The 24284-nt window shown below is 38.0% G+C and overlaps 1 protein-coding gene across 7 annotated transcripts in view; it reads right to left on the bottom strand.

Moving 5' to 3' along the window:
- The window catches only part of LOC145988509 (uncharacterized), a 244692-nt gene extending 220615 nt beyond the window's left edge, over positions 1-24077 (bottom strand). For 6 of the 7 annotated variants that reach the window (XM_083123385.1, XM_083123379.1, XM_083123386.1 and 3 more), the window contains exon 1: positions 6150-6466. The gene's annotated coding sequence lies outside the window, so the exon portion shown is untranslated. Of the gene's footprint in view, positions 1-6149; positions 6467-23885 lie in introns of those variants that run through there. The other variant, XM_083123381.1, reaches the window with a different exon arrangement.
- Between the last annotated feature and the right edge of the window lie 207 nt (positions 24078-24284).

Here is a 24284-nt window from a genome sequence, read left to right as displayed (position 1 = left end):
AGTGGATAATAAATGGAATCTGATCGTGCGTGTCTTAACAGAAGCAGTTACTTGTAGTTAATTGCGGTGATCTTAACGAGAAGAGAAGTGCCACCGAATTACTGAATTAACAAGGTTTATCGGAACATTTCCGCTTCCTGACTTCCATTTTCACGCCTCTTCCCTCCAATCACAAGTAAGCGAAATTTTCATCGGGAAGTTCATTTTTATGAGAAATAATGTAGGTTCAAATACAATTCAATTTCGCTAATCACCGGAGACACCCAAATTCGGACGAGCTAAATGTAAAATAAATTGAGCTGCCTCCATTGATTAGCTCCAAACCCTTATTTCTGAGTATATAAGAGTGGCTGTTTGTTTGTTTCAGTTTATTTTTAAGCCCACTTTATACACATATAAGCTGCTCGTCAAGTCAACCTTGCAGCAGGTTTTCGCATATGTAGTTCCAAACGTGCGCGCAAGAACATAGTTCCACTGAGACGGGTTCTATTCCGACACAACTGCATACTTGCAAGAAAACAGTTATTTAATTTGTAATATACAGACAAAATAGTACATCCATTAGCAGGTATGGACTTAATTGGTTGCAATCACTGTGCAGACGAACTTGGAACCGTAGATTCGCCAACTGCAATGTGTAGTGCGTTGAAGAGACACTGAAACTTTAGAGCGAGTCGAGCGAGACTGAATGCGTTGCAGAACGCGTGAAATCGGCGATACCAGTGTTGCACATCCCACTATTTTAACCCTATGTTTATTGTAGAGCGGCGAGAATGGCTGAATCTACTGTTCAGCGCGCGGTTTTACCCGAATGTTATTTTGGACTTCGTCCGAAGGGAAATTTTCTTCAAAGACAAGCAAGTTGTTTTGAATGCATAATCCTCCTTGCGGCAACAAGATCAAAGTAAAACAGGGCGTGAGGTGATTTGCCGTCAATGTGCGCACGAATTGTATCACGGGTGTTGAATGATTTGCTGTTTGAGTTTAGCAAGAGCAAACGATTGTTTGTTTTTTGACGACAAAAGAATCTCCGCGGTATTAAAAGATATCGCAGTGAGAAGAAACATGTTTATTATTTGGACGAGACGTCCTTCAACTCGGTGGGTGGGGGAAGGGGGAATAAAACATGGAAGGATACCAGCATGCAAAACCACGCCAGGGCTGAAGAAACCAACGATGAGGGGAAGGGGGAGGCTTATTGTTTCACCCACTGGCGGCAATGAAAGCTTTGTTGAAGGTGCATATTTACTGTTCCGCGCAAAGAAAGGGAAGGGTGATTATCCGCAAGAAATGGACAGACCAAGATTTGAATCCTGGTTTAGTGAAGTGATTCATAAATTGAAACCAGAGTAATAGCGACAGACAATGCACCTGATTGTATATATCACCAATAACAAATGATGCTTTTTTGGTGGTATAACTTGAATTGCGTGTGTCTTACAGGAACGGATGTATTGCGGACGAAGCAACCACGTTTTTCATAAATGTATTTCTTTCTAAACCAAAAAAAAAAAAAATTGTCATTAAATTCAAGAGGGCCTATCGTTGTTTACTTTTATCTTTGTTCATTTTTATTTTTGCGTGCTCGAAATATACACACACGCTCTCATGTTTCGAAGATATTTCGCATTTATATTAAGTAATGACACATTTATTAAATAATCTATGCGCAGAAAGTACTTTTAAAATTTTATGTTTCAGGAGACAAAGAGAAGCAAAAATACATTCCACTTGACATGCATGCGGGTTTTGATGTGTTGTGCGGTTGGCAATACTGTGGATTTTCTCAGTGTCTGCGATGTAAGCAGTTCGGCGGTTGAGGAAAGACTGGCACGGAAGATTCTGAGCTCAGTTCTCGCGCGGATTGATACATAAAACCTGCTGCAAGGTTGACTTGACGAGCAGCTTAGGCTAATCGGCACTGGACCCACAGTTTAAAGTGGGATCGGAACCACTAAGTGCCTCCACCTGGTGCGTGGTTATTTGTTTTAAAAATAATTGGATTGTTGACGAGAATCGATTACAATTACTGCTGTATCTTGTATCTTGGAAAATCATGCAGCAATTTAAGCTGACATTATTGTTATTTTGTATAAAATAAACACATACCTACATTAAACGTGTTATTTAACAGCAACGCTGGGGCCTCCCGTGATGGCGCAGTGGTGGCGTCGTTGCCTTGTAATCAAGGGGTCCCGAGTTCGATACCCAGTGGAGACACAGGATCCAACTTTAAACTGTAGGTCCAGTCCCGATTAGCCTTACTGTGCATAAAGTGGACTTAAAACAGCAAATAAATCAATCAATTAACAGCAACATTCAAGTATTTTAAAATTAAGGCTATTCTTTCGTCATTGAAACCGTAAATATATAACATTGCTATGATTCTTTTTGGAGGAACATGGAAAGTGTGAGTACAAGGTGGACACCTCGCATAGGCAAAAATTTGATCTTGAGCCAGCCATGCATTGCATTTATCTGCGGCAAGTGGAAAATCTGTAAGCTTATATAGGCTAAAGGCAAACGAATGAATACCACAAAAACACATCAAATTTTTTGACAGTGCTAGCGTAAAGAACAAATATCAGCTAACGCGCTACATGTTAAACCTTGCAAAGCTCATGGACCGTCACAATATATATATATATTTTTTACACATACCGTTACATTCAACGTAACACGACAGCTGCAGAATTCGATCTTGAAAATCATGCTCGATGTGGTCACAGGTCATTACATTAGCAACTGTTATTGCATCGCTTAATGCAGCGTTAATGACTCCCCGTAACAAATGTGCAGCGCTTGCCTCAGCTGCAAGAACGAAACCGAAAAACAGACGCAATATTTACAATCTGCGGTGATTGAACTCGTTAGGATATGCACCGCACGTCTAGTAAAGGGGAGGGGGGGATAACTTGCTCTCGGCATCACAACAAGCCTCCCTTCATTCGAATTGTGCAGTTCTTTTTAACACTGAAGAACACACAAGATCTCTACATACAGGCGAGTCAATCAGATGTCGTGAATGGACATTGAGTGATTAGTAGACCTCGTATTTTTAGGTTATAAAAAGTGTGTTTTTGGGTTCCTAAAATAGGTCCTAAAAATGTTAAGTTAAGGTCGAATAATCCTGAAGTAGGTTCAAAATAGTTCAAAATTCGTGAATAATACTGTGCAAATGGGACACCTATATCCTGAAATACGCACTATCTTGCATGACGTTGTGTGCGTTGCCTAACCGTAAGGCGATGGCAGAACTTACCATTGGAAATTTGCTATTAATTCCACTCTTCGCCGTATAGCGAGGCAACAATCTTTTTTTCATGTTACCCACAGTCAAACTCAGCAATTTTGTCTGTGAGGATCATCTTATATGCTGAAAATAATCTTTCAACAGTACATAGTCAGTGGTGCAAACTTCAATGTGGAAATGTTAGTTTGCAAGGGATGAATGCCACAAAGCACCGAAGTGACGCGAAAGTGACCAAGTCCACGCGGATCAGAAGTTTGCACTTTGGACTGTACAGGTAACAGTGGAACCAGACATTTCGCTTTCTTTACAGCTTTGAAAAATCACCATGTTCTTGGAGGAAGGGAAATCGACAGATAGTACGTTCCAAACACATTCGTCATTTATTTTTTTCGTGACAAAACAAAGCAAATGCCTCTGTGTGACATAAAAATCCTGTAAAATCTTTAAAAATATATAAAAAACTTAAAAAAGCTTGTTTTAGGCGCATAAACCTAAAATATGTTCTAAAAAGCAAAATAGTCTTTTTAGGTCCTATAAAACTTCAGCAGTTTTTGCGTTTTTTAACGAAACGCTGACATAACTTATTATTTCTTACATACCTGTAAAGGAAAAAATAGGTTAGAAACCTAAAATCCGACGTCTAGTGAGACATGATATCAGATAGCCTATATAAATTTAGAAATATGAGTAGAAGCAGTGTCGTAAAAACGAGAGCGGTGGGTCGCACTGGTTCCCCCATTCAGCGTTCTTTTTTTTTAACTCATATTTATTTTTACACAACAGTTCAATAAATTTGAAATTGGAGAAACGCCTATCGCCTAATAAGTAAAAAAAAAAGACTTTTACTAAACACATATGTGCGGCAGGAAGCCCCCAAGATAGAATCGCAGCTTTGCGCGCCTTAACAAAATAATTTTAAAATGAATTGCCAAACACGCAAAATCCCATTACCTGTGAATGTGGGCCGCGCAGAACGCACATTTTCGAAATTCAAGTTTAACAGGAACGTAGCCAGAGGGAGCTGAAGCCCCCCCCCCCCCCACCGAAATCCTACAAATGTATCGTTGTTTGATAAACCTGCCTCTTTTTATAACTGTTAAGCAGCTGCAGCGCGGTTGCTGATAAGGGATAAGCCCCCTCACTCCCCCCGAAATAAAATTCTGCCTACGGGCCTGTCTGCGGAATAGTACCTCTCAGCTAAGGTGAACAAACATATCCGTTTTTAACACTGATTGATTGATTTGGTTCATTTTACTTCGCATTTCTGCCTCTTTTGCGAAGATGAGGATGAGTGATGATATGGTGAAGGGACACCCACAAAGAACAACCATGCCCAGGCCGAGAAGCGAACCCGGCACCTCTGGCGCCGAGCTAATCACTTCTCCACGGAGGCCGACGTTTTGAACATTGAGTACAGGCAAGCGGAACGGCTAAACGTTGAACACATTGTGAACCAGTTTGCTGATGCCAAAGCACGCCCGGGTTCGAATCCCAACCCGCGTATGGGTGTTCCTTGTGAGCGTCCCTTCATCAATTTCGTCATATCATCACTCATCATCTTCGCGATTAGCCCAAAGTGACAGAAAAGCAAGTAAAATAAACTAAATCAATCAATCAAGCAAGCAAAACACGCAAGCGAAAGTTCTGGTTTTTGCAAATAATTACTTATTTCTTGAATCTTAATCGTTCGATATGTGTTAAACGTACATACTAACGACGTTAGTAATAAGGCGTGTTTTCCGCAGCGTATGTTGATACACCTGTAGATTGAATTGTATCTTCTGCAAATATGCTGTACAAAGAAAAATGAGGTGAGTGAGTGTTCATTTAGTTGTTTTGATGTAAAATACTTTTGTTATTTCAATCAACATCAGCCACACGAATTTTCCTAGTTGAACTTGAAAGCATTAGAAGCGCCGGTTTGTATTGAATGCATAATTGTAATACAGATTTCATAAAGCAAAAATACTACGGCTGGTAATCACATGGAAAGGAGGGAGGGGGAACATGATACGCACCCAACGTTTTAGTTACGGCACTGAGCATGGACGTCCACAGGATTTTTTCCGGGGGGGGGGGCGAGGCACATTATCCTCCCATAGTATTGTGTCCTCAGAAACTTCGCTTCAGTTTGAAGTTATGTTCCGGCAACATGCTTGCAACAATTAACATATATTGCTGTGACTGAAATGAAGTTGTGTGTGCAAAATATGTGCCTTTTGGTTGACTTTCATTTTACAAGGGGGGAGGGGGGCGTAGTACTACTTGCCCTCGATGACGGACGTCCATGCCACTGATTATAAGCATAATGCACACTATTTTCAGCTGACTCTTGGTACCAAAATGATATAGCATATATAAATATACTATCATAGGAAACCATAAACATATATTAGGAGGACATTTGACGTCTTGTAGACATTATTTCGAAGAAAATAACGAAATTGGTCATAAACTAAACACATTTAACGTTGCGCACAACACAGTGAAAACAAATACAAATCACGTTTAAGTTCATTTTATATTCAGCCACAGTTTACAATGCGCCTTGTGTGTCCACCAGGGATTGAATCCAAGACCCCTTATTTCAAGGTGGCCGTGTTACGTACTACATATCGGGGAGACCAACGACACAGTGCAATTACATCTGCAAGTAATTATTAAATTAATCTTTGTATATTGCTTCTTTATCGGATATATTTCTTATAATTTGAAATTAGCAATTGAAAGTTAGTTGAGAAAGAAAGTAGTGTCAGATAGACAACCTTGTTTCTTTTCCACCTTCTAAAATTTATCTACTTTAAGTTGTGATTTGCAGATATAACCACTAATAATTTGCTCAAACACGGCATTTGCACTAAACAAATATCTATGTGTAAAAGACAGTTTCGCTTACCTCGGTTAGTCCAAGTAAGTTATTTGACCACGAATAAAAACACAAGAAAATGACAGTCAAGCTTCCATCAGTGTAATCAAAAAGTTTAGCTGTCAAAGTGTGTTGCCCTTGCACTCGTAATCACAAACTGTCTGGTAACGTTTTGACACTTCGTGAAAAATGAAACACAAACTTCACAGAGGCACTGCAGTCCAGCTAAGGCACGCGTCGCACGTAAACAAAACTAACTGCCAGGTGCAATGTTTCCAAATGTCACTCACATCTTTCGTAACCCACGTAACACAAAATTAATCAACACTCCACTCAGTACGGCGTCCGCCACGAGTTTGATCGATTGCAAGAGTTAGTGAGAGTCGTCTGCACCCGCCACACGAACCGCGACTGGTTGGCTAGTGCGCGTGCGCAGACAGTGTTGCAAACCAAACATGGATAATCTTACTACGCCGTATCCGTAGTTTATAGAAACAGTTTCATGGAGTTTGGGGCGATATTTCGTCCACCTAAAGTCATACTTCGGCTAGGCTGTCGGCTCACAAGGCACATTTATTTTGCTCTTCCTGTTATTCTTCAGTTTAGTGTCATTAAGAATATTAGCTAGCCATTAGAATTTAAAAGAAACAAACTTACTTTGGACGATAATTAATTTGCGCTCAACGTTTTTTTGTTTTTTTGTTTTTTGTAGTATCCTTCTACACAATGTTGAAAATCGCAATCTTGTACAAATGATTACTACGGAGAACAGTCTCTAGTAATATTATGTGATCCTCTGTAATCTTTTCACATTAATCCTTAAGTTTCCTTCCTCGAAGTACACTATTGGGGCTACGAGGATCAGGTGCCACGATAAAAATGTTTGCTTTTACATGGTACTGTTCCTCCTGATTAATAGACAATTGTTATTTGAACTGGTATTCCGTTGTTGCCAAAGTATTGATTGATATGTTGTTTTAAGTCCACTTTATGCACAGATAGGCTAATCGGGACTGGACCTATAGTTTAAAGTGGGATCTGAACAACTTGTGCCTCCACCGGGTATCGAACCCGGGACCCCTTGATTACAAGGCAACGACGTTACCACTACTGTTGCCAAAGGACTTTTATTTATAGTACACACTGGCGTCTGCAGGATTTTCTTTTTGGGGGTGGAACTGTAAAGGAAAGGGGATATTACATAGCTACATTCTAGTGGTGGGAGAAGGGATGCACAATGCAAGTAAAATATTTCGTAATTACCATTTTATGTACGTTCACGGCTCTGCCCTACTATTCTCTGTTCTCTGTAAGAACGAGGTCAATATCAACAATTAAACGTAACTTCTGGCAAATCCTATTGGATCTTCCAATGGCAGCTACGCAGGAATCTTGCGTACGAGTTTCACAAAGGGTCGAAGGAATGTACAGTCACAGTTAATAAAAATTGGACACCTATATCCTGAAATCCACTGCCCTGCAATGCATTGTGTGTGTTGCCTGTCTTTACAGCGATAAGCCAACTTCAACACCAACTTTTCAACAGGAAATTCGGATATCGCCCTGGAGTTAGGCAACACACACAACTCCATTCATGACCTAAATGTCCCATTTCTATTGCCGATGACTGTACACTGTGTGCTGAGCCTGATCATATTTTAGTAACGTGTTGAGTTTTATTTTCCGCTCTATTGCTAGATATACAAAAGTCCTTGACTTAACGAGGAAATCGATTTCTGGAATGCTTCTGCTCTTCCCGACTATCTTGGTTTGAATGCGAGGGGAAAACAGATGTTAGTGGTCAAAGGGTTGTCCATGACTGTGAAACGGGTAAGAGATCAGTGGAGGGAGACCGCTCTTTCCATCAAATGTAGCCGTTGTTTAGTCGCTAAAAGTACCGTGTAATCGCAAAAAATGGCGACTTGAAAATGCACATCGGCGCAAAAACTGGTCGCATTTCGCGAATTGTGACCGCTAATTACGAACAGTGGCAGCTATAATAATGAAATTATGTTTGCTATGGAAATTAACTTTATCAAACTCAAACTCCCCTATGAGATGTGATGGTTAGCACATAAAGTCAATTCGATTCTCATCTATCCCATCGACTCATCGTTACCATTACACTAAATATGTTTCAGAGAGCTGCAAAGTAACTAGAATGCATAATCTCTAATGCATTCCCAAACGCGAAATCAACGTTGGCAGATCCGGCAAAAAAGATCAAGGTTTAGTTCTAAAAGGATGAGGTTGGCAACAGTGCTGGAGCTGCATCTCGTCCGACACATCGTGGCTGCCGATGTTGCCACTTCTACGCTGCGCGAGAAGAATGGGGCCGTAATGAAAGTGTACACACCCCTCCTGAGAGAACTGCATTACATTTCCGATAATTCAATATAAGATATAAGAAAACAAAGTAACAACGCGTACCGAGATTACTATCGCTGCGTTGTGGACAGAATTTCAAGTGAGTCTAGTCTGTTAAAATATTCAACGGCAAGCTGTGGTGGAATAAGCACCTGATCAATCACACCCTCCCATGTGCTTGTGTTGAATACAGATGCAACGAACGTGATCTCATTTATCACACCCACATTGAGCACAAGACCTTCGGTATATGACAAATAAAAATAAGAAATGGCACAAATGGAAGATAACAAAACTTTACAATACCATGCAATATTAATTGGGCATTATCCATTGTCTATACTTATTCTAACAGAATCAAGAGACCCTCCACAGAAAAGGATAGAGGAATACAACACACGCAAAAATAGCCGAACATGCATGAAATGAATCACGTTGAATTGAGTGGAGCAACGTAACAGTCCTACACAAAGAACCAAATTGGAAACTGAAGAAAATCAAAGAAGCAGCCTATATAGCAATGACCCAAAACCCTTCATTTGAACGATAACCCCGAAAAGTTTAAGAAAGCAAAATACTAAAGTGTTTAAAATATATTTGGGTAGGTAAAGGAGGCAAGTTTTCAGTGTTTTGGAATCCCGAAATAACGCGAATTATGCCATTTTCTATAATAACACCGAATTTCGCAGTTTAACACGAAAAATTGCTCGAAATATGCAATATAAATAGGAATAACACTTCTGTTTCACAAGAAATACCTGAAACGCTATGGTAGTTCAATTCAAAAGTGATTGTCACGCTTCATTTGTTGCAGTTTGGCGCAGACAGACTACACATTGTTCAACCTCGTTCTGGAATATAATTCACTGCGGGATCTTCTCAGAAGGGAAGTTTCGTAGGAACGGGAAAGTCTTTTAGGGAGAAGCACCTGTTATGTTTCGGGGGGGGGGCATGTATGTGTGTGTACAGAAAATGTTATTTTTATGTTGCAGAGGGATTTTTTGGCATTGATGTGTATGATCGAGTTTAAAGATTTGGTTATCATTCAATCAACATTTCATATTTAGTGCCTGATGAGATGAAATAGTTTTCCAAATAGAAGAAATTTGGTCATTTTTCACAAAGTTAAGCCATAATTATTTTTTTGTCAATTTTCCAGAACTAAAACAATGTGAAAATCTTAGGCATAGAAGGAACAGTAAAAATGCATGTAAAAATAAGCGATTTTATATTAGAAACACCTAATTTTGCCCTAAACCGTGAAAAATAACACCGAATTGCAGTAAAAAATAACATCGAAATTTAGGGGAAAATAAAACGAAAACTTCACGTCCTTACATATAAGTCATCCCAGTGTAGAATTCAAGCACATATGGTCCCCTCTCCTCAATAATTACAAACTGAAACAAAAGTTAGATTAGTACAGAATCCTGGTGGGGACCCTGCCGTAGTTGGTTAGAGCAGTGAATTTGTAGTAAAAATCAAAAGTTCGATTCCTACCACGAGCAAAAGAAATTTCACCTGAAGTCGAGAGAAGAGGCACTCTCTCGAAAGGTAGTGTTAAATAAGTATACTTTAAAGAAGTGGCTCGCAAACTGTGGTTACCCCCAGGGGTACATGAACTCCTTGAAGGGGGTACGCGATCAGGTCGGAAGGGAAATGTCGAGAATACACGGCTACATGTGAGAGCAATTTTTCATCCATGGTGTACCGAAATAAACTAAATTTGGAGCCGAATCTCCGTTTGAAAGTTTCAAGTGCACAATCAGACGTCAAGAAACTGTGTCAGGCTATGCAGGCAAATTCTTATCACTACTAACTCTGAGGATTTACAATTAAAACTCCAAAATTGTGATTGACAGTTTGTTCACAAACTTATGTTTGTTCTTTACTTTTTCAATAACCCTGGAAAAAATATATGAAAATTAAAGTTTTTTATATACTTCTTAGCATACATGTGTTCCACATTTTTATTTTTCTAACTAATCATAAAGATTGTAAAGGTAGGAACACCCAGTAAAATAATAAATGTAGGATTCTAATGTTTATTTGTTTACCATCTTCCCACACACTGCCCGAATGCCATTTTGCTGTATTGCAGATACACACCTTCAACATATCAAAAACGCCCCAACAATCAGACAGGCAAAAACATTCCCCAAGACCCACCATTCGGAGAAACCCTATGGTGGGGGTACATTGGACGTTTAGTTATGAAAGGGTACAATGAGAAAAAAGTTTGAGAACCCCTGCTTTAAAGCATTAGACAATGAGTAATGTCCAATTAACATTGCATGCTAATGTAGAACCATTGTCACTAACATTAAGAGAATTATTAAAACTTTACAAGCCCAACCTGCTTCAAACATATTAACAGTAAATAGAGCCCGGAGTTCTAGACACTAAAATTAATAAAGACACATAACATGCATTCAATTTTAATACATATTGTTAATAATGAACATTTTCAAATTCAAATTCAAATTCTCTCATACAAATTTTAATACTTCCATAATATTGCAATGAATGTATAGATTTGTATAATAATTGTAGAATTCTTGCATTAACATGGACAATATTGTGTATTTATACATTAGGCGTATTCTTTCATTTTCAAAGCACGATAATAAACTTTTTGGTAACCAACAAACTAATGGGTAGCTTCTATTTGATTAATTTTTTTGGTAACTAAACAAATGTGCAGGATTAGCTACTAATAGAATTTGGTTCTAGTGAACAACCATTTGTATTTGTTTCCAATTTAAACAATGGTTTGTTTACCAGAAACTACGTTTTTAGTTATTCCAAACAAACTTTTTTTCTCTGCATACTCAGAAAGGAACGGCCATGTTCACGCCGGGTCTCGAACTTGGAATTTTCGTTACAGTCATCTATATTATACACGTGAAGATGACACGAAAGGGTCGATCATTCTTTATTCTTATGTTTATTTATTTACTTTAAGTTGATTTTAAGTTGTAATCGTCAAGGAAAAGGAGGGGGGTTCTGAGCTCACTGAATCCGCCTCTGTGGAAACCTAAACAAACAAAAGGCACCAAAAGCACTTTTGGCTAATTGCATCGATGAGAATGAATGAGATTAACTTGATGATGAAAGGACGTTCAAAAGAAACGCACATGCCCTGGATGGGACTCTAACCCGAAACCTGGACATGTTGTGCCAGTTACGATACCGTTATCGCCTTGTATTCCGGGGGTCCCCGGGTTCAATTCCTGCTGAGTGCACTTAAGTTTTCGTATTCCACTTGAAACTGTATGCTCAGTTCCGATTAGCCTAGATTTGACCCTTACGTGAGCATAAAACATGCTTCCTGGTGTTACTATTTATACATTTTGATCCGGTTAGGCTAATTAGGTGTGTAAAATCAGTGGCGTTTCCTCATTTTTCTTCCTTTGTTTCGTGACGTTATTCATCGAAGGCTTGTGTTACACTTTGTGTGAAAAGTGAGATCTGGGTTTCGTTTTACACACACAGTTCATCGTACATGTTCTCATAAGCTTCACCCTTCTAAGAATCCTCTCTCTCCATTAGTTTTCAACTTATTAAAAACAAATGGCTTTCCACCTAAGTCCTGGCACACATACCAGTGACGTGCCGAGGATTTTCGAAAACCGAGGCGGGGGGGGGGGGGGAGGTACGTGTACTTTTTCTTTGTAGTTAGCCAACATTGCGGGGGTTGCGGCTACTGATTTCACATCAATTCCACGTTAACAAAAATAAAACTAACAAAATGGCGGCTTGTTAACGTGCCTACACGATGCTTAACATGTTAGCTGCGAAATCGTGCAGCAATCCTTTTTTTTTTACATAATGCAGCTGGAAGAATAAATTGATGTGAAAATTCTCAGATGTTCGCTGGGAAACATTCAACTTGCGTGCTCGATCTACGTTACCTAAAGGTTTCATGTAAGGAAAAAGAATTACTGAATTACGCGAAAAGAAGCATCAACATTCCTTCTTCAAACTCAATGATTGATCACTGTGTTCTCGGATGCTGCACAGTTTCATTTCTGCCAACTTGATTAATCCTTTCTCTATTTAGTGTTTTTACACCTACAGAATATTGCAGGCAAAACAACTGTTTTAAATATTTTTCACTTGAGATTCTATACATTAGACTGGAACAGGAAAACGCATTACCTAAATTAAGTGTACTTGTAATTTCATCTTGAATATCTTTTCACTTGCTAGAATTACTCCTGTAATTACCTTTCTTTTTTGTATAAATATATATTTGGTCTTACCTTTTCAGCTATGCACCAGTTACATTTGTTTTACATTTCATAATTTTACAATTTCATAATTTTATAATACAATATTTTCTCTTGTAATATAGTTGGTAAGTACATATATTATTTTCTTAGTTGGGTTCTTCGAAAGTGTTGACAAGGCGTATTCGCCATTATATCCTGCTTCTTTTAGATCTCTTAAGAAATAATCACGCTTAGTTACATTAAGACGACATTCAAATATAATATGATCAGGTGTTCCTTCAGTTGCACCACACTGACAGATTGGGGATTGCACAATCTTCCTAGTGTACAAGTCTTTAGGGGCTAGGGTGTAATTTAGCCGACATCTAACAAGGCTTGTTAAAGAATTTCTTGAAAGATTAATACCTTGATACCAAGGTTCTTTGGGTATAAGTGGTTGAATTGAATAGTATTTTTTCCCATTAGTCTTCCCTGTAATTGTCCATTGTTTCTGCCAACTTTTCAACAATTCTATTTTAGCATGCGACTCAAGCGCTTTTGCAGAAAATTTCCGGAAACAATTGCTGAGTACTAATAATAAAAACTTAATTTGTTGATAACAACGCATTTGTGCATATTCAGTTACCGATATGTTCCTCATTGGAAATTGCGTTATTTATTGTTCTACTCTTATGTCATAAGTGAATAAGATTATCGAATACAGAATGATTTTTGGCTAATGCGTCTGCTATGTGGTTCCCTTCTACGGATGTATGCCCAGGAGTCCAGACAAAAGAAATACTGTATTCTGAGTTGGTTAGTTTGTGGAACAAAATTTTTATGTTAACAATGGACCAGTCTACATAGTAATCAGCTGTTATCGATCCCAGGGAGTGTAAGACTGACGCTGAATCAGTGGCGATCACTACCCTCTTGAGGTTTTTCTCCTGTATATGTTCATTGCTATTAGAATAATCAAGTGTTACTTTCGAAGCATAAGGTTTGTATTGCATTCCACTAGTATTAATGTCTTTGAAGAAAAGATCAAGTTGTCAACGTTCATTTGTACTTAGAAAGTAATAAATCCCTTGTCACTGATTAAATAATGTTTTCTGTGTAAGATCACCTCAAGACAAGGGCGTACAGCTGCTTAATCATTCTGGCTTGGAAACTAATCGACTACGAACCAAAAAAAAAAACAAGCAGTTGAAGTCTTCTTCGCTACAAAGCTCCCCCTCCCTCACCCTCCCAACCTTTCAAACAAAACTCATCTTTTTTGAGCATCCTAAACGTGTTCAATGATAATTACTAACATTCGCACGATTTTCCCGAAGCACTTTCTAAGAAAAGTCTAGATTATTTTTTCCCCTCAACTCGAAGGAAGGATATGTAACTGGCAACGAACGTTTTGATAAAAGAAGTTAAAAGAACTGGCAACGCTGTTTTGTGTTGCAGTGTGACACGATTCACGATTGGCTTTTCTTCGAAGTTGAACATGGTTATCCACCTTTTTACTCTTTTATGCGTCAGCAATTTTATAGATAATCAAATCGGGAATTGTATGTTTATTTGGCCGAACGATTTAACTATATAACAGTTCATTGTAACGTTCGCATTTTCTAATTTGTAATTCTAAACGTTGCCTTAAATTAACTGTACTCATCACGGGCAAGACACAATTATTATTGTAATATCTTCATGTTATTTGAAGGTTGTATACCGGCATCTTATTTGAGTTTATATCCGTTGCCATTAGAAGATACTGTTCTGTGAAACATTTATTGCTAACAACGAATGTCGCATACAAGTTATTACGTCATGGTTTATAAGTGTCTCTTGTTAAACAACATTAGCAGTTTCGTTGGTTAAATTAGAACGGCTTCAAAGTTAGGTCAATAGTGTAACAGTGTATATTAATGAAGGAGCAACGGTGATGGTGAGGAAGTTATGTCATCGTTCCGGGCGGATAAAAATCGTGACGTGTATACGCGAAAACTTGAAAATACCGTACTCTAATAAAGGTGTAATGTCTTTGTACATTAACCCACTCGCACTGCAAAAGGTACGAGGACAATCATAAATTGCATAATGTCTTTGGAATGACTGAGTTATTGCTCGTGTAATAGGACGATGTTATTGCATCAAGTTGGGTTGCAGATTTTTTGATATACGTGTAATAATGAGCGTTTAAGTATTTACCACTAATTTTGTAAAGGATTGTGATTACTACGCTCAAAATATCTGATAAAGTCTTTACTTACGGATAATAACATGATCCTTGACCGAAACAGAAAATAATGCTTTAAAAACGTTTTTAAGTGGTCGATTTTCGATCTTGCCACCAAAGTTCCCGGATACGGGTGTTCTCTATGTCCTTTCCTAGGTTTCATCTAATCAGCACCGTCACGATTAGCCAAAAGTCGCAGAAAAGCGACGTAAAATAACAAAAATAAAGAAACTTTTGAAGAGCATATCAAGGAAAATATTTGGATTTGTTACAGGAGCTAATAATTGGAGAACAGTGGGGTGTGTGTGGCCGGAGAAGGGCAAGAAACTCTATTTTTTTATTATAACAAAGGTGTTTAAAGTATTGAACCCTGACGGACGGTCCCAGGTTCGACTCTTGGCGTGGATATGTGTGTGTCCGTTTGCCAGTATTCCTTCATCAAATTCATCTAGCCATCCTTCACTCCCATCATCATAATTAGCTTGAAGAGGCAGAAAAGCTTCTAAAAATATAAACAAATAACAGAAATTGTATTCTCAAGTGCATGGAAAAATATGCACAACGGAAAATCTTTATTTCAGGACACAAAATGGATTCTTGTAAAACCATATATGGGATGGGGAGGGTCGGTGTCTTGACGCTCGAGCAGTATGTCAGTGAAGAGCACTGAAGTGGAAGATCAGTTAGCGTAGCAACTGCAGGCGAGTCACTATCGCTGTAGAATTTAACATGAGTCACTACTCTGCGTACAATATTGTCCATTATTTATTTATCGAACTCAACAGGTACATACCTAATTACAGAGCCCATGTGAAGGATACATAGTGAATACAATTACATATATTTCTGTAAAATATATATATATATATATATATATATATATATATATACACACACACACACACACACACACAACTACATAAAATACATTAAAATTATTTCCTATATATATATATATATATATACACACACACACACTTGATCACATATTATTTCATTAGGAAATTATGTGTTGAAGCTTAGGTTATTGTGTTAATAGTGGCTTTACTGAGGTCCCTTAGGTTCATAGAAAAGATGTCAATGGTGTTATTCTTGAATAGCAATTTATTGTAACTGGTGCACATTCTCCACAATGGAGATTTCTTTTTAATTTCCGATCTAGCCTTCTTTATAAGAAAAACTTCGTTCTTGAGTCTAGTTTTCGACGACGGGATTCGAACATTTATCTGGCAGAGTAGATGTTCAGCATCTACTTCGTTATTTAACAACTTCCACAAGAATACTATTTCCTGTAACGTTCTTCTATGGCACAGCTTTGCAAACCGACTTTCATGTATTAGGTTGTCGTAGTGTTCAAATGTGGGGTAAACTTTCTGAAATTTGTATTTTAAAAATCTTAGAAATCGTGATTGGACTCTTTCAATTGCTTCACTGTACTTTGCTGTGTCTGTATTCCATATAACAGATGCATATTCGAGTTTTGGTCTTACATACGAATAATACAAAACTTTTAGTGTGTCTATACTCTTGAAATCCCTCCCCATTCTAAGAATGAACCCAAGGCTCTTGAACGCTTCACTAATTATTTGTTCTACGTGTTTATTAAAAGTAAGATTTGAATCAAAAATAACCCCTAAATCCTTGACTAAGAAATTTCTTGCTAGAGTATGGTTGTATATTTGATACTGAAATTCAACTGGGTTTTTCTTTCGAGTATATGATACAAAATGGCATTTATTGATATTTAGTGTTAAATCATTGTTTATTGTCCACGTTTCTAAATTTGTAATATCATTTTGAAGTTGAACACTGTCATCTTGTTTGCTTATTTTCCTGTAGAATTTCAGGTCATCTGCGAAAAGCAATTTGTGTGAATTTTCAAATGAATCAGGCAAATCGTTAATAAGTAACGTGAAAAGAAGTGGCCCAAGGTTAGACCCCTGGGGTACTCCAGAGGTGACTCTTATCTTTGAAGATGTGTGGCCTTTATACGTCACGTACTGCTTACGGTTCTGCAAATAGGAAGCGAACAATTGGCGCAGTGGTTCAGAAATATTGAAGCATGCTAATTTACTTAATAAGATATCGTGGTTAACCAAGTCGAATGCTTTGCAGAAGTCTGTATATATTGCGTCAACTTGACCTCCTTCGTCCAAGGTTGAACTTATAAAATTGGTAATATCGGAGAGATTGGTCAACACTGATCTACGTGGTACAAAGCCATGCTGAAACGATGATATTACAGGTTTTACGTGAGTAAATATGTAACAGTGCATGATTTTTTCGAATATTTTTGCTGGGGCTGATAGTATACTTATTGGTCGGTAGTCTTGTACGTCATTAGTGTTATTGGTTTTGGGAAGTGGACAAATTGCCGTGGCTTTCCATTTTTCAGGGAATTTGTGCTTTGCAAGAATTAAATTGAAAATTAGATACAATGGGTATTTCAACACATCACTGCAACCTTTAACTACATAGGGCGGTATCTTGTCCGGTCCGGCTGATTTCTTGGGTTTTAAATTTTTAATGGCTTTTTCTATGTCTTCAATTCCTATCTCTGTAATATTAAGATTATCCAAAGTTTCATATTGTTTATGGTTAGGCAATACTTTCATGTCGTATCTAGGGGGATCTTTTTTATACACCGACTGAAAATGCTGTGCAAAAGCTTCGACTACTGAACGTTGGTCTGACAACACTTTATCCTTGAACAGTACAGGATCTTTGTTGCTTTTCTTACGTTTATTTGCAACAAACGACCAAAACTGGGTGCTATCTTTTGCAATATTTATTTCCGAATTGGCAACATAACTATTGTATGCATCAATAATTTCCTTACTAACTATTGTTCGAAATTCGCTAAATTTATTGTAGTGGTATCGAAAGTCTCCCGCCTGTTTTTTCCACTTCTTGTGGTGGTAATGTTTCCTACTTATACTTTTAATAATGCTGCTCGTAAACCAACACGGGTACTGTCTTTTGCGGCTTTTCTTTAAGGGGACACATTCATCGAATATTTTATATATAATTTCATAAAACACGTCTGTAGCCTGATCAACGTCATTATTTGTTTTCAATACATCCCAGTTCGTGTTAAGCAGTTTGTGATAGATAGATGGAAAGTCGGCCTTACTGAAATTGTACTGTAGATTACGACAAGTTTTATAGCGGGTTTCTTTGACATGATTAACATCTACTAGCAGCGAGGGATGGTGTGTGTCTTCAGGAACTAGTGGCTGTGTGCTCCGTGTCACTGTTATTCCTCGTCCATTTGTCAAAATCAAATCGAGTGTCTTTCCGTTATTATTCTTTACGTCATTTAAGCTTATTAAGTCAGAGAAGTTTATGAAAATGTGCAATTCTAAATAAGGTCCAGTCGAAGTCGTTAAGTCATAATTGGAATCAGTTATGTCAGGGAGATTAAAGTCTCCGGCCAAGAGGAGTTTAACTTTACCAGGTTGACAGTGCATTTCTATGAACCTAAAGAATTCGCAGTAAGTATTGCAGTTGCTACCTGGTGCTATGTACACTACACAAATATACAACATCCCAATGCCTTGAATTAACACTTTAACGAGGATGCAGTCTATGTTTGGATCTAAATGCGGAGAGTCGACTAACACACACTTAAATTTACATTTTATCGCTACAGCTACCCCTCCCCCTTTTTCTTTTCCTGTTGTTATTGCGTTTCGATCGGACCTATAAACCACATAACGATCATCAAAAAGTTCACTGTCCATGTGCGATTCGGTTAACCAGCTTTCTGTTATCAATATTGCACTATAGTTGTTCGAAAGCAAGTTCTTGTAAAATTAATTTGTTTTAGTTCTAAGTCCGCGAACGTTCTGGTAGCAGATTTGAAATACCGAGAAATCATAACCGGTTGCTGTGCATTTGGAACTGTTTGTACTTACTTTACTGATGTCTTGCTTGGCGAATCCGTCAGTCCTTTGTCAGCGAGGTTGCTGACCCCTGAGTTGGTAAGATGAGGGTCTCCGTGTATTGGGCCTAGGGGGTAGTTGATTCTCCGGATTAGGGAAGTGTGTAGCAGATGGGCCCCAAAGCAGGTATCCGATGATTAGAGTGACCATACGTCCCGTTTAGACCGGGACAATACCGTTTAGGAGACATGTCCCGGTCGTCCCGTTTTTTTTTAAGAATCCTCAATATGTCCCGTTTTATGAAAATCTAGAAGTTAGCTCAAAATTTAGATCTAAATTTGAGACATTTCATGCTAAAATAAAGTCAATGGCATTTTTTAAACTAGTGTCATGGAAACACTGCCTGAAGTTATTTATAGAAATTTGTTAATTTTTATATTTATTTTCTGCCACTTTTGGCTACTTGCGCTTAACAATCCAAATGCTACAATTTCGTCGCGAAGATTCGAGCAGGCAGCAGTTTGTTGCTCATGTCGCGGTTTTTATTCTTTTCTATAGGTTCCTCTATTTCTAGAACAGTGAATAAGTATGGTCAAGAAGTGTACATGTTGTTTCATTGCGGGCCTGCACGATGAATTTAAATTCTGGGTATAGACAGAAAGTCAAAAGAAAACTCCTAATGAATTGGTGAATGCTAACATATTTTCTAGTTTAACTAATAATAATAATAGTTTTATGATTGCCGATTTTTCAGGAGGGGTAAACTGATTTCCCGTTTTTGGGTCAAAATATTATGGTGGACAAGTGAACCATCCCTTTTCCTCGTAAATACAAAAACAGAAGTTTGAAGTTTGTTTTAGGTCCAGTTCACTTATGTACAGACTCGCGCACTTTCGACGTGGCCTTTGGCTATTGTCTATTTTCTTAACAATAAACTGAGTAAGTAATAACCGTTTCAAGATAATTTGTTGGATGTTTTACGTAAACGAATCCAAAAGCGACACTAAATTGGAAATGCAATATTTACGTCTTTGGTCATTTTCACATTTTTAAACGTAATTGAAAATAATAATTGCATTCCGTCATTTCCCTCAAATTCCTACCTTGCCTCTGTAATAAATTCTGACGCTCGTATTTTGAAATGCGAAAAGTCTAGTATAATTCACTTACAGTAATTTCCGGGATGAAAATAAACTTTAAGTTCCCTAGCAACGTCCGTTTCCATGGTGAACAACAAGCACCGCAAACTCTCTAAATAATTGTTTCTTATTATACCTCTAAACCCAAGGTAACTTAATATATCTCTAAACCGTAGAAGCGTGGGAATGAATGTAGAAGTAAATCGGAACCTTAGTAGAATGCATTTAGGGACTTTATTCTAATGCTAAGAAAACCAAACCTAACCTGCCTAACCTAACCATGAAAGCATATATAGAACAAAACCTTAAGTAATCGCTAAAACTCCGCAGTATGTGTTAACAAACATACATCGAAATCGAACCATGTAAAAACTGCATTCGTAGCATGATGAAATCGCAATAAAACAAAAGGAATTAGGGCCGAGATGTTTCGTGACGTGGTGGAGTGAGGAACGTTATGTACCGAATTGAATGGTGACATCCATGTTCACGGGAAGACGCCCCAAGGTAACTTCATCACTTGAAAAATCTTCATTTACCTCTGCCAAGGGTAAATTTTTTCGTCGCATATTCTGGCTTCGTTGTACATGGCACCCCATGCATTACACCCCTTATCAGTGCTCGAAAAATGTTCTTCAAAGCTAGGCGCCAACTCTGAAAATCAGGCGCCAGGAAACCACCTACTAGCAATTGTGCATACTACAGTGTGTTTCAAAAGTCACGCGACTCAAGCTTTGAAAATGTATATCATGAAAACGTAAGAGATATTTACACCTGGTTTTCTGCACTAAACTGATCAATGGATTAATAAATTTATTTTAGCATTTATCCGAATAAAAGCAATTACATTATTTGAAAAAACTGTTAATTTGAAGAGAACATCTGAGAATTGATTTTCAACAATAAATACCAACTCTTGACAATTTGTGGGATCATTTGTTGGTGTTTGACTTGTCGTAAAACAGTTGCTTTGTGAGGTACAGCAGAAGCAGGGGATTTTTCTTTGAAAACTTCTTGCACCTGAGTGTAAGAATTAGTAGTAAAATACTCTTCAGCAAAGCACACACGCTGCTCCAATGTATACGCCATGCTGAATCAATTAAAAAAAACAGGCACAGTAGAGGCGAAAGTGAGCGAAGAGAATTCAGGATAACCAGGGGAAGTCTAGGATTCTCTCAAGAGTTCAATTTCGGCACAAAATCTTGATTTATGATTTTCATGTAAATGTATGGCCAATACTTAGGCACATGTTGCATGCGTCTGTTGACAATATTTCGACTTGCTTGTGTTGCCATCTACGGAGATATGTTCCAAAAATGTAACTTTTTCACTCAAACCATAAAATCGTCAGTCAAAAATCCATCAAATATTGCACATGACCAATATTGGTCGTAAATGATAGATTGACATGATACCAGTCTTCAGACATCTAATTATGACCCTTCGATAATTTCTTAGATATTTTTCTCACTCAAAAGTTCATTTCTGGAAAAATTTTAACCCTGCCTTCTGCCAGTTATTAATTTATCTAATTTTTTGTATGGCGTAAACTGATAATTTTATGCAATAAAAATACCTCAATGGATGAGGCTTTATAATGCAGAAACCCCGGTGTAAATATCTCTTACGGTTTTCATGATATACATTTTCAAAGTTTGGGTTGTGCGACTTTTGAAACATTCTGTATAAGAAGCTGAGCATCACGGTATTCAAAACATCGCTAAATCATTTGAGAAAGCAGGAAATGGGGGACAAAGAGTAACAAATTGTTACTGAATGTATGGAATGTTCATAACGTTGATTAAAAAAAAATTGCTAACTTACGCTGTACTGCAATTTGAACTTAGAATCTTCAGAATTTAGTACATATTACAGCAAAAGATCACAGTCGCCAGGCTGAAATTTTTAGTCGTCATGGCGACCTGGCGACCGGGGTTTTTCGAACCCTGCCCCTTATCCTACCCCTCACTACGGGCCTGTATATGCCAGTTTATGATTAGTACTTGAAGCATTTGGTATTATGCCTTAAAGCAGTTTCCTTAGATAATTTGATTTTAAAAAAACTGAATTTAATTTATGGAATATCATAAATAAAATACTTTTGCATTTTCTACAATTAAATTAACGATATCAATTTTGAATCCTATTCGAGAATTAGGTCTCACAATTGTTCCACTAATCGGTTTTCGACTTTATTCCTTTCGCAGTCATTCAGATAAATACCAACAGAAACATAAATCTACGTTTGTCTAATAGGTTTATGATATGCAAGTAGCAAAGTTGCAAGAGTAGTAGGAATCTGTTAAACATTGTTGTCACTGTACAATAAATTGTCGAAAGTCCTTTACAGCATTCAAAAACTTTGTGGGTAATAATATACATGTAAATACAAATTGGAAGATCGAATCAATACTCTTTTAAACAGAAATATGGCATCTTTCAGGGATTGATTCTATTTAATGTTTTCTGATCATTATTTTCCCTTTCCAATGATACAGCTATAGTGCATATATAGAATAAGTGTTTCCTTTGCTAATTTTAAGGGGGAGAGAGGGACCGACGTGCACACAGAGAACTACCATGCATCAAATCTATTCTTCTTGACCCTTTCTCTGTGCCAACGGTGGTCATATACAGAGCATTCCCTGACATTCGCTACTAGACCCGGCGGCAAGCGGCCCGGCGTCAGGGCTTGTCTTTCCGGCGAACGGGGTCCGCGACAGTCGCACGCTAGTCTGTTTTTTTTTTTTTTTTCGCTCTCCCTGCCTTCGCTCTCTTTCCCTTTCTGTTGACGTTGCAGACTGACGCCAGTATAATCCTCCCTCAGAAGTTGTGTTGTGTCGTGTCCGTGTGTTGAAGATTGTGGCTTAATATGGCACCAAAAAAGTTTACATTACAACAAGGGATTTATCTTATCGAGTGTTACTTCGGAAAGAGGAATTGTGGAGAAGTGCGACGACGTTTTGCAACGAAATTTCCTGGTGTTCCCGTTCCACATAGGACCACTATATTAAACCTCGTAAGAAAGTTTAGAGTAACAGGGTCAGTTCTGAATAAAAGTGTAAAGAAAAATGGGAAAATTAAAAAAAAAGTATACAAAGACAATTGTATACTTTATTGTACGAGAAATCTGGAGAATTAAAGTAGACGAACTTGCATGTGTAAATGACAATTTCCTTGGGAGATGCCAGGAATGTGTTGCAGCAGAGGGACATCATTTTCAACACCGTCTGAAGTCAAGGTTAGTACTCAATATGAAAACTGTAATTCTAATAGCCGACTCTAGCGTATCGCGGACCCGTTCACTGGGAAAGATAAGCGCTGCTGCCGGGCAGCTTGCCGCCGAGTCTCGTAGCTAATGTCAGGGAATGCTCGTAGGCGTACGAAAACTTATACGCGTAATTTCTTTATCATTTTAAAATAATTCTGCCTCTATGCATCTTCGTTAGCTTAAATATTATATACAGGTCTTCTATCATGCCTTGGTGTTATTTGACGTGCCAAAATTACGACGATAATTCCACGTAATCCCCCCCCAAAAAAACAGGTGTACGAAAATATGAAGAACGATTTTGTTAAGGTGTTTTTTTGAGCACAGAATACACCAAACGACATGACACATACGTATATTTTCAAGCAAACTAGCTACATTACACTGGGTTCTTGTCCGACTGTACCTTCTGGAGAATTACGTCGATTTTTTTTAGATATATTTCGATATTTTATGCAACACAATTTTTGTTTCATGGTGTGGAAAGCACAAATAATCTATAATAATACAAATAGTATAACATAAAACCACACATTAGGCTACTTCAGGATAACAGATCTCCGTGAGCTGAAAAAGCAACAGAAAACGTTCATAAATAACAAATTTGTTTCACTTCCTAGGTGGTACAGAGGGTCGAGAGTACCGCCATTGCACATTCACTTACCAGAGGAAACGACTGTAGACTCGTTAATATCCTCCTACACCTGCAAAGTTTTCTCGCATGAAAACCTCCACATTATATTCGTAAACTTGAAGTTAGTTCTTTGGAAATAACGCCATATTCTAGATTCTTACAGTACACAGAAAAAAAATGTCAATTTTGTGGGAACAAACATTAACCGGCACATGGGCTACACCACACGTAACTTACAAACCACGCTATCCAAAGAGGGCGCCACCTATCACCACTATGTGGCGCTGCAGTGTCGAACAAGATCACAGCAAGATAGCAGCGAATAGGTGGAATTCATAACAGAAAGGGGATTGATTAGCTTCAACGAACACAGTTGAATGACGTCGCGGGTTTCTGAAGAAGAATTGTATTATAACTGCTTTCTGCAAT

The sequence above is a fragment of the Lepisma saccharinum genome, chromosome 6 (assembly GCF_977018435.1).
Source record: "Lepisma saccharinum chromosome 6, izLepSacc3.1, whole genome shotgun sequence".
NCBI classification, from domain to species: Eukaryota; Metazoa; Arthropoda; class Insecta; order Zygentoma; family Lepismatidae; genus Lepisma; species Lepisma saccharinum.
The sequence above is the reverse complement of the archived record's forward strand: the minus strand, read 5'-3'. Positions and strand labels throughout refer to the sequence as shown.